The sequence below is a fragment of the Polyodon spathula genome, chromosome 5, assembly GCF_017654505.1.
Source record: "Polyodon spathula isolate WHYD16114869_AA chromosome 5, ASM1765450v1, whole genome shotgun sequence".
In the NCBI taxonomy this organism is placed as follows: Eukaryota; Metazoa; Chordata; class Actinopteri; order Acipenseriformes; family Polyodontidae; genus Polyodon; species Polyodon spathula.
The window spans coordinates 30853547-30865993 of record NC_054538.1 but is presented as its reverse complement, the minus strand read 5'-3'; the positions used below and the strand labels follow the sequence as shown (position 1 = coordinate 30865993).

General features: G+C 36.9%; 1 long non-coding RNA gene across 3 annotated transcripts; it reads left to right on the top strand.

Moving 5' to 3' along the window:
* Window positions 1-1439: 1439 nt before the first annotated feature.
* LOC121315279 lies at window positions 1440-4760 on the top strand. Of its 3 annotated transcripts, none has more exons than XR_005950229.1 (4): window positions 1440-1900; window positions 2264-2734; window positions 3114-3209; window positions 4696-4760. It is a non-coding gene; the product is annotated as an uncharacterized LOC121315279 (long non-coding RNA). The 3 variants fall into 3 exon arrangements; XR_005950230.1 differs by lacking the exon at window positions 4696-4760 and adding an exon at window positions 3763-4012; XR_005950228.1 differs by lacking the exon at window positions 4696-4760 and having other exon boundaries at window positions 3114-3244.
* Window positions 4761-12447: the final 7687 nt, after the last annotated feature.

Here is a 12447-nt window from a genome sequence, read left to right as displayed (position 1 = left end):
TTTTTTAATTGATCTATTAAACCATTTTGGCAATTTAGTTTTACATTTAGATTTGTCTACTTTAGGAATGTAATTGTTGTGTGCCTCTAGTACTACATTTTTGAAGAACCGCCATCCTTTTTCTGTGGATGTTTTCTCTATTTCACTCCAATCTACTTCTGTTAGTCTCTGTTTCATAACTTCATAGTTTGCTTTTCTGAAATTGTAAACCTTAGCTTTAGTCTTTACTTTTGGGGTTTTAAAAAGCACTTCAAATGAGACCATGTTGTGGTCTGAGTTTGCTAGTGGTTCTCTGACCTCTGTTTTAGTTATTCTGTCTTCGTTATTTGAAAAGACTAAATCAAGGCATGCCTCCCCCCCTAGTCAGTGCCTTGACAAATTGTGTTAGGAAGCAGTCGCTTGTCATTTCCACCTTTTCAATTTCATCCGTCGTGCTCCCCACCGGGTTTTCCCATTTTATATGGGGAAGTTGAAATCCCCCCTTAGTATGGCTTCTCCTTTTACATGCATTTCTAATGTCATTGTATAACAGATTATTTTGCTCGGCGTTTGAATTTGGGGGGTCTATAGCATACTCCTATTATGCCCTTTGAATTTTTGTCCATTATGACCCATATTGATTCTGTGTTTTCTTCATCCAGATTTAACACCTGGGCTTCAAGACTGTTTCTTATGTATAGCGCTACCCCTTTGCCACTTCTGTCCTGCCTGTCTTTCTTATACAGTGTATACCCACGAATATTATATTGATCTCCATCACTCTGACAGCCAAGTTTCTGTAACACCTATCACATCATAGTCACTTGTTAGTGCAGTAGCTTCAAGTTCTAACATTTTGTTTCTGATACTTCTAGCATTTAGATAAATACATTTAATGACTGTCTTACCAGAGTTGTTGCCTTTACTTTGTGGTCTCCCTTCTGTTTTTTTTTTTGTTGATTTCTCCTCCCATCCTTTCTAGTTTAAATGCTTCTGAACCTGCTCAAGTATGTTGGTTCCCTTTTTATTTAAGTGCAGTCTGTCCCACCTATGTAGATAGTCCTGTTGTAGAATGTGGTCCAATGTTCAAGATAGGTGAAGCCTTCCTGTGTGCACCACGTTTTCAGCCATGCATTCAGATTAATTATTTGCGGCTGTCCCTATGCTTCTTTGCAAGGTGCCAGCAGTATCCAAGAAAATGCCACAGTTTTTGTCTTGTCTTTTAATTTCCTTCCTAGCTCTCTAAATGTCTCTTCCAATGTTTTTTGTACCATTGTGGACGACTACTACTGGGTCGTAATACTACTGGGCTTTCAGTCTGTTAGAGGTGGTGCTGACTTCCATGAATTGTAGGTGTGCCAGCTCCTCAAGATCCCGTTGCTGTCTCATTTCTTCCAGCTCCATTTCTAGCATACTTACTAGTTTAAGCAAGTCCTGGGTCGTGTGGCACTTTACACACACTTGCTTTAGCTTTTCTGTGTTTTCTCGCATTTCCCACATTGTCTAGGTCATCCTGCCGATCAGATATGCTATGATTACTTTGCAGATCAGATGAAAGGTCTAGATCACATTGCAGATGGAATATAGAGGACCCCTACAAGGGAAGACCCATGCAGTTCTCTCATGCCGTTCTCTTTTATTTTATTATCCATTACAATGTGTTGTTGTAAGATGTTTGTTGTATATTTTTTGGGATGATTTATTGCATTACTCAATTTCTATAAGGTTGCATTAATCTGTGCTTACCTCATAATCTGCAAATGTTCAAGAAACATGTGTATATGCAAGCAGTACCATTTTGATTTTAGCAACTAATCCATATGCTTATGTTTATTTACTACTTTTTGTCCATTATAAGTTTCTGTAGCAGCAAAGCCCTTCGTCTACAAAGAATGCCACCAGGGCCCTCAGACTGAGGATAGTAAGTTGGTCATTCATCTTTCTAGCCTTAAAATCTGAACTTGTTTAATTACATTTCCAAATGCTCCAGCTTTGAGCTGCTGTTTTCTGTAGCAATTAACTGGTATTTTGTCTGGAACCAGAGATTTAAATTATTTGTAGCAATTCTATTGCTTTATCTTTTAATAGCTCATGTGTTTGTTGCATGATCTTGCAGTTTATGAAATGGTCCTTGCTTTAAAAAAAAAATCTTGTGTTCCAGTTGTTTTGGTTAAATCAATAGATTCAATAAGGTGTCTGCAAAAAAAGTGCATCACTGCAGAGCATTATTGCATTGCATCTCTGAATTACCATCACCTAGTGCTGTAAATGTCTATTTTAATAGATTTTCAGAGGAGTGTCCTCGTGAAGCTTGACAGCATTCTTGAGAACCAGCAGGAAGTCTTGGTCCTAATACAGAGGGTGGTTTCTGCCCTTGGCAGCAGTGTGGAGGACACTGACGATGTGCTTCCTCAACCCTGGCAGACCATAAAGATGGAAGATATGTGCACCCATCTGAATGAAGATGCTGACTTAAGGAAAAAAATGATATGAAGGTTTCACTGTTAGGAATAAACTTATATTAAGTGGGGATAATGATTGATTTTTGGTATGACATACATACATTGACTTTTTCTGCTAGCATCAATTTAACATGGACTATTCCTCTTGTACCTGAGTTCCATCGGAGGGACTGACCTGGGGGAGACAGTGCGGAAAATGACATGCAAGCTATGTACCAACAAGCTTATGTCATGCTAGGGCAAAAATGGAAAGCTGAGGTTCGAAGACCTCTACATCAACAAAGTGGTAATAAGTAAGCAATTATTTCTTAGATTATTATCTCTCTGGGTGGGTGGTGTAAACCAGGTTGTAGTGAAATTGACTGTACCAGTGGTGCCCTTGGCACACTGGCCTCCAGCTGTTGTAACCTACATAAGGAGACTGGTAATGTCTTAACTGTGGTAATTTAAGGATTTGTTATTGATTCATAGTATAGTAAAACCAGTAAACAAAAACAAAAAAAAAAAATCTTTCCAAATGGTTGCAAAGTCTCGCCAACATGAAGCATGGCAATAGTAGTACATGTCACAAGCATATTATTTCATTGTATTTTGTAATGTTTAGTGACAAGACACTTCATAAGTCAAAATTATACAAAATCACCTAAATGTATAATCCAACACTTTTTGTAGAAGCAACCAAATGCAACCACAAGGTGTCCAACAGACGTGGAGTTAAAAATAGGGGAGCCTCTGAAACTGGCACCACATTGTGAGAAACAAAATCAGGTATGCAACCATGATACCTCATTCGTTCCCCCCCCCCCCCCCCGTTCAGGTAACTGAGTAAAATATAGCAGGTTGCAGGTGTGGTGTGTTCAAATGTTAACATGTATGATATCATAATCACACATACATAACCATATATTGAGTCACCTTTTTGTTTATTCACATACATTCTGAAAGTGATTATGAAAGTGTTAATTGGCTCAAAAGCTGCCATAATGTTACTATTAAAATGCTTTTTAATTTGTTGACATCATACAATTTGTTGTCTTAATAACTGAATGTATGCGAACAAAATACTCTGAGTTAGAGTATTATGTACTTGAGAATCAGGAACTAGGAATGTAATATTTAGCTTCGTTTTGGAGATATTCAATTAAGAGTGAGGTATGGGTATAATTGTTTTGCAGAAATTAATTATATGTGTGTGTATATATTATATATATATATATATATAATTTTTTTTTTTTTTTTTTTACTTATGCTAGGACAATGCAAGTTAAATAATGACTCTTTAAACCAAGAACCATAATCCAAGTTTACTTGTTTCCTACAGCAGATTACATATTATGGTAAATTGGGCCATAATGCATTATGGACTTTGATTTTACTGATTTGGTTTTCATCCATCACCCCATCTTGCTCAGCTGCACTGGCTACCTGTAAAGTTCAGGATTACTTTTAGAACTCTCTCCTGTTCATCTACAAGTCCCTTCATCACACAGCTCCAGAGTACCTCCTCAACCTGGTGACCCGCTATGTCCCTGCCCGCAAGCTGAGGTCCTCCGACTCTGGCCTGCTTGTTATCCCCAAACAAAAGGGCACCACACTTGGAGAACGCTTGTTTAGTTTCATGGCTCCAACTCTTTGGAACTGCTCTAAATGCTCCCACTTTCGCTCGCTTTAAATCAACTCTCAAGACCTACCTGTTCTCTTTTGCTTTCCATGCTCTTTAAGCCTGATATTTGCTAGTGGCTGCTATGTTGTTGTTACTATTTCATGTATTATGCATTTTTTACTGTATCATGTATTATGCATTGTTTTTTTTACTGAATATTATGCATTTCTCTGTATTTATGTATTATGGATTTTCTGGTTGTTACTGTATCTTGTAAAGCATGGTGAAAGGCACTATATAAAATAAAGATGGATTGATTATGGATAGAAAAATTATCTAGCTTTCAAAAAATATACAGTTTTTTGTATGGCTAAACCTTATAATAATAGTTATTTTTTTTGTAGATCCACCATTGTTTTTCTCACACTTATGTTAAAACATAATATTTATATGACCCATAGTCATTTTTCAAAGACGGAGCATGTCCAACAAAAATTGAGTATTTTTAGACATACGATTGAATAGGAACGAGCTGTTCTCTATCAACAAGTTGACATGTACATTGTGAACTAATGTGTATCTGTATTGCTAAACAACGTAAGTGACTACTATTAAAGTTTTGAATTGATCACATACTGTTTTACCTTTTAGGAAAAGCTCAAGTCCAGGCAAAGGGCACAAGATGAAATGGCCAGAGATGAAGATGCTGAATAGATTCAGTGTTCACAAAAGGTTAGGAAGTAATGTTCTATGAACGAATAGAGAACTTTCTATATTAACTTTCTTGTAATGTTACTTGGTAACATTCTTATAACATTCAGTTAATGTTAAATTGTTTGCTGGGTACTTTAGCACAGCAGAATACTGTCTACATTTACGTTTAAATGGTAACACTATTTGGCAATGACAATTATGTCTCATTGAATATTACGACTAAAGTAACAGCATGCAATAGCTTGTATAACCATCATATTGATTTGATATTTTAATTGTGTTGCGTTCTTTGATTTTGGATATCAAAGAACACTGTACTGTTAATTAGTGTATTTACTTCTTTAGCTTAGCAGAATACTGTCTATTTATCTTTCAGTGTGTGTAATCGTGCTGAGGATGCAAACATTTTTCTGACACGTTAAATAGTTTTATTTAAAAAAAATATTTTGTACAATAGACCAAAGATATATTAATGCTGAGATACCTAGCAACAGGTTCTTATAGTAAGGTCAAACTTAGTCTTCAGTTTTTCTTTACTCACCAGATTAATCTGCAGACTACTCTGGTGGGATCTGTAAGAAAGAACTGTTCAAAAACAGTTCTTCCACTTTCATGTACTGATTCAAAAAGAAAGGTGACAGCTTTAGGAGGAAAAATATTCTAGGCGTACGCAGATGAATTTGCATGACTGCACATGTGTTTTGACTACAAATGAGACACTATTCTTCCGATGACAGTATTCAGCCCAGCACCTGTTAAAAAAATGAAGGCTGAAATTAACTGTGACCCTAAAAAAAAGAGAGAAATGATTGAATAAATATCAAAAGGTAGTTAATTGCATTTTGTTCTGTTACTATGTACAATGTTTTCTTAATTAAATGATGGTTAAAATCCATCACCAATGCAGGAAGGGGGTACAATATGAACAATTTTCATTGTAGGACACTTTTTTAATTAATATAGTGGGTTATATATTTTCCAAAACCCATGGGTCTGACAAGTAGAAGATAAAACACACATTTCTCTTCCATCAAAGCAATTTAAATACCAAACTAGAATAACCTTTGAATACTACATTTTTCTATGTGCTACATGTGCAATTTTGAAAAAGGGATTCCTGGAATGTATTTTAAAAAATAATTATTATTTTAGAAATATCAAGTTAGTGACCTTGGAATAACTGTCGTCCTTGTAAAGCTTATAAAAAGCAGAAGGCTAATAGAGGCGGCTTCTTTTGAGAGAGACAAAAGGCACCAGGGTACAATTATTTCATTGCTTGCATGTGTCAAAGAGATATGCTTTTTTTCATAATAAATGACAAGAAATTAATGCTGAACACCAGATTCATTTGAACACAGTCGTGAATCAAGGTCAGAAAAGGGGAACTTCATTAATATTATTAATGGAATTATGTGTCGCAAGGCATGGTCCTTTTGAGGTTTCTAGATAATGAATCAGAATTCCATTAGAGAATTGTACTGAGCACACCAGAGTCCATATTGCATTATTTGAAGACATGTACTTTGTGGTAACTGTAAATCACAGGAGTTCTTTTTGTGACATGGTCAGGGCTTTTAAGAGATTAACTACTTTCATGTGTGTAAAACCCAGGGAGTTTCAGCAGTAATTCTTAAGTCTTAGCACTACTCTTTAGCAAAGGTATATCTGTGTAAGGTTCTGGGTTCAAGTAACATGACTCCTGTTCGTATTAATGTTTCTTCCACAACTTTCAGCTTTTCCCCAAAATACACTGCCTTGCTACCTTGTTTATGATTGCTTCTTGTTTCATTTGTGTTACTGAGCAGTCAGTTTTTTTTAAAAGAAGCTCAGGTACCTGTGAAACCACTTTGAACTGAAACAGGTAAATGCTACATGTACCTTATGAAAAACTGATTGTCGATACAGAAAAATCATAGAGAACACATTAAAATATTAAGATAAGAAATGGCTCAGATTGCACTGTACTGTTAAAAAAAAAAACAGCTACATATAGAAATATCCTTTCTAGGGTTGTAAACCTGGCCTATTGTCACATTGCTTCTGAAGCTATATTCATAAAACTTTGTGCTAGTAATAGTGTTTAACATGACAGTATTTCATCGGGTGACTCATAAATGCCATTTACCGTCATAAAACTTCACTCATAGTGATGTTATAATAACATGCCTTAAAGACCAATTTTCACATTAACATACTATTCGTCTGATTTGTAAATCTGTATTTTGCTATTAATTGACCCCTACCAGCATCACAATTAACACATGCCTCAGACCAGGCAGAGAAGGAGGTGTGTCTTAACGGTATCATTTCCTAGCATAATTTCTGCATTTAGAAACATGTTTTCAAGTCAATAGTAATAATAATAGTAAAAATGTGTTTATTATCCAACAATTACATAATTTAAGTATTTTGTTATTTGTAATTGTGGCAGAGCAGAGCTCTGCCCTGTTTACATTGGCAGGGATGGGGTTAAATTCCCCTAACTGCCTGGGTTTTTTGTGTTCAGGTGGCTGGGGCTTGATTGGAGTAATTAACAATCAATCAGCACCCAGCCACCTGACATAAAAGGAGGCTTCAGCTTCCCATTAGGGGGAGGACGGAGCTGGGGAAGCCATCTGATGTTTGCGCTTGCTGTTTTGGGGGGTTTTTTGTAGTATTTTCTGTTCCAGTGAAGGCATCGCCCAGCCTGGAAACCTTTATTTTGTAAGTTTTGCTTTGTGTTTAGTTATTTGTGTTTAAATACCTTTTGTTTTGGCCCTTGTGCCCTTTTATTTTGTGTTTATTAATAAATGTTATTTGAACTGCAGTCTGTCTCAGGGCCTCTATCCACTCGCCAGCCTGTCACAGTAATACATACATTAAATTGCATTATTAAGTCCTCTGAACAGGATAGGTTAACCACGTTAACCCGATCATCTGTCATATCCTGCCATATTTTTTTTCAGCCACAGAACTTTGTATTTTCCGAACAGCTGATCTGTGTTGACAAGTATGTCTCTTTTAAACTTTACTGGGGAGTGAATATAGGTTTTCTTAACCTCTCAATCTCGTCCAGCACATTTAGTTCGCACAGGAGTCCCTTGCTATACAACCGTTATGCTGTACATATGTCCTCGATCAATACTCTACAGATTTTAAAGAAACTGTGATCAATCGGTTGGAAGAGGGCAAGGACTCCACTGGTTCGAAATGCAACAATACTCTCAATTTAAAGTATTTAATTGCATTTTGCAAAGAAAAGAAAGTTTGACTCATGCCAAAAGAGTTTTCTATGTACATTTAAAAAAAATGCACTGCAAAGTGTGTGCAGTATATGTAGTGTTCTGCAATTTTGTTTTTTATCTTAAATAAATTCCTGGGAATTTTTCGGTATTTTACAAATATTAAAATAGGGATAAAATCGGTAAAGGATAGTTTTTAATTGAAACATCGGGGGGGGGGGGGCTGTCAGTATACACACACTTCACTACACGTGGAATACGATGTGTAGCATTTCTGGTTTCTGATTACGTTTAATGTCCCTGGCATGTACGATGAAGCAGAATCTGTGCAAGTCGAAGCCACATTTTCCCAGGTTAGCTGGTACTTTTGGGCAATTGTTGTGCTTATGGTAGTAGTAGTATCTGCAGATGGTATGAACATGACACCAGCACAAAACAAATAAAGTTTATTTGCCTTGAAATCATAAAAAGAAAATTGCCAGAACTGGATGGTCCAAGCCATCGGAAAACTTGACAAAAAATCACAGTGGACGTTTCCATTAATGTGTTTACCAACTAAAGCATCATTTTCTGTGAATTATTTAAGAGTAAGATTGTCGGTGTTGGGCAGTGTGACTGAGAGAGAAGGAATTGGAGCTGCAAATCTCCCTCCCGACCAGAAAGGCCGTTGTGTAAGGTTGGTGGTATACTTTCCCATAGACAGGATGACTCGATGGTAGATGAAAACTGGAAGTTAGCCACTTTGGAGGAAGCATGTAGCTGCAAGTGCACTGAACAACTCCATTGTGATCAGCTGTGGGGCAGGGCTGATCACAAGGAGCAGTTTGGCAGTACAAAGAGACCGCATCAAAACAAGAACAACAACTCAGGTAAGAACCATTAAATGCTGTTTATCTAAATGCTATGTATCAGAAACAAAATTCTAGAACTTGAAGCTACTGCACTAACAGGTAACTATGATGTGATAGGTGTTACAGAAACGTGGTTATCTGAGAGTGATGGGGACGAATATAATATTTGTGGGTATACACTGTATAGGAAAGACAGGCAGGACAGACGAGGAGGAGGGGTGCGCTATACATAAGAAACAGTCTTGAAGCCCAGGTGTTAAACACAAAGAAAATAAAGCTTATGGGTCAGAATAACAGACAAAAATTCAAAGGGCATAATAATAGGAGCATGCTATAGATTCAGACGGTGAGCACAATAATTGTTATACAATGACAGAAATGTGTGTAGCAAAGGAGAAGTACTTGATTTCAACTTCCCCCATATAAAATGGGAAAACCCGGTGGGTAGCAAAGGATGTAGAAATTGGAAATGACAAATGACTGCTTCCTAACATTTGTCAAGGCACCGACTAGAGGGGAGGCATGCATTTAGTCTTTTCAAATAACGAAGATAGAATAACAAAACAGAGGTCAGAGAACCACTGGCAAACTCAGACCACAACATGGTCTCATTTGAAGTGTTTTTTAAAACCCCAAAAGTAAAGACTAAAGCTAAGGTTTACAATTTTAGAAAGACAAACTATGAAGGTTGAAACAGAGACAACAGAAGTAGATTGGAGTAAAATAGTGGTTGTTCTAAAAACGTAGTACTAATAAAACAATTATATCCCTAAAGTAGATGGTCTTGTAAAACTAAATTGCGGATCAATTAAAAAAAATATTCAGCGAAAAAAGGCACTTTACAGAGCATTAAAAAGGGACCAAAAAGAAAGTACACAGAAAGAGTACAAACTGCAAATGGTCAAAAAGGAAGTTAGAAAGGCCAAGAGAGAAATAGAAATGAACATTGCTAAGGGAGCTAAAACAAATTCCAAAATGTTTTTCCAATATTACAACAGAAAAAAAAAAGCAAATATGTTAAATGATTACTTTTCACAAGTTTTTACAAAGGAAGATACTGACAACATGCCCCACATGTCATCCAGTTCCTATCCAGTTTTAAATAACTTTAGCATAACTGAGGCAGAAGTGTTAAAGGGACTAGGAGCTCTTAAAATAAACAAATCCCCTGGGCCGGATGAGATCCTCCCAGTAGTACTCAAAGAAATGAAAGAAGTAATTTACAAACCGCTAACCAAGATCATGCAGCAGTCTCTTGACACAGGGGTGGTACCGACAGACTGGAAAATTGCAAACGTAATACCGATCCACAAAAAGGGAAACAAAACTGAACCAGGTAACTACAGACCAGTAAGCCTGACTTCTATTATATGCAAACTTATGGAAACTATAATAAGATCCAAAATGGAAAATTACCTATATGGTAACAGGGTACTGGGAGACAGTCAACATGGTTTTAGGAAAGGGAGATCGTGCCTAACTAACTTGCTTGATTTTTTTGAGGATGCAACATCGATAATGGATAATTGCAAAGCATATGACATGGTTTATTTAGATTTCCAGAAAGCTTTTGACAAAGTCCCGCACAAAAGATTAATTCTCAAACTGAACGCAGTTGGGATTCAAGGAAACACATGTACATGGATTAAGGAGTGGTTAACATGTAGAAAACAGAAAGTACTGATTAGAGGAAAAACCTCAGAATGGAGTGTGTAACCAGCGGTGTACCACAGGGATCAGTATTAGGTCCTCTGCTATTCCTAATCTACATTAATGATTTAGATTCTGGTATAGTAAGCAAACTTGTTAAATTTGCAGACGACACAAAAGTAGGAGGAGTGGCAAACACTGTTGCAGCAGCAAAGGTCATTCAAAATGATCTAGACAAGATTCAGAACTGGGCAGACACATGGCAAATGACATTTAATAGAGAAAAGTGTAAGGTGCTGCACGCAGGAAATAAAAATGTACATTATAAATATCATATGGGAGATATTGAAATTGGAGAAGGAATCTATGAAAAAGACCTAGGAGTTTTTGTTGACTCAGAAATGTCTTCATCTAGGCAATGTGGGGAAGCTATAAAAAAGGCTATGGATACATCAAGATTAAAACTGGAATATTGTGTGCAGTTCTGGTCACCTCGCTAGATGCTGCTCTAGAAAGAGTGCTGGAAGGCATGTCATATGCAGACAGGCTAAAAGAATTGAATCTGTTCAGTCTTGAACAAAGAAGACTACATGTAATTCAAGCATTCAAAATGGTATTGACAATGTCGACCCAAGGGACTTTTTCAGCCTGAAAAAAGAAACAAGGACCAGGGGTGGAGTTTAGAAAAAGGGGCATTCAGAACAGAAAAAAGGAGACACTTTTTTACACAGAGAATTGTGAGGGTCTGGAATCAACTCCCCAGTAATGTTGTTGAAGCTGACACCCTGGGATCCTTCAAGAAGCTGCTTGATGAGATTTTGGGATCAATAAGCTACTAACAACCAAAAACGAGCAAGATGGGCCGAATGGCCTCCTCTCGTTTGTAAACTTTCTTATGTTCTTATTTTCTTAAGTACGGTCCAGGGCTGAAACTTGCAATCTGAAAGCAAAACGAGTCTCCACACAGGCTCATGACGTTGTTTTTGGTGTGTCGATATTGCAGGCAGTGAGGTGCCTGGGAACTGCAGACAGGGAGCCAGCATAACCACCGGGAGTACTGTTCATCAGTGCACAGCCAACATAATGCACTGACACTATTAAAAAGACACATAGCCAATGTGCCATGCACGTTTGTATTATGACACAATGTGTATAATTGGGATTTGCAAACCAACCGTATACCCACATATTTCCTAGAAAATAGTACTGGGAAAATATTGAATAGTAGATTAAAAAATCGGGTATAAATCAGTAAAAACCGAGGTTCAGTTTAAAAAAAAAAAAAAAAAAATTGGTAAAATTTGGAATAAATCAGAAATGCGGAACACTAAGCACTGTAAAGACAAATATTTACAAGCTAGTTTACAAAATGATATTGCAAAAGTCTACCGGAAGCCATAATAGTAGTACAGGATGTCATGTCAGATTTTTAAATGTCAATTTTTTAAAATTTTTGCCATAGCTGTACAAGCCTAATGTGCAGATTTATATTTTTACATGGCTAATGTAATGTACAGCGAATACACTAATATTATTTCAGCGCAGTGATTTATATATTTTAAATAAACCAAGCACCATAAATATGTGGTGTGTGTGCAATTTATTTGTATTTTTTCATTATGACATGTTGATATATTGAACGACTTCTCCAGACATGTGTCCATAATGTGTAAATCACATCTAAACCATCACTGGCCAGTAAATTAACCAGGAAGAAGTTTTATAAACACGTGATAAATACCGCCCAGTATTTTTTTTAATGCTTGGAAATTACCGCCATCTTTTATGAATATAGCCCTGTGATGAGACAAAGAAATTTCACCTCTCAAGAGCAGAAGGTGTCAGCCGAGGCTAAAGTAACCTTCACCAGGATTATGTGAGCGAGACGGAAGTTTCTGTTGTAGGCCACGTCATCCTGACGCAGGACAACAATCTGTGTGCAAGGGGCGCGGCTGCTCAGGTCAGGG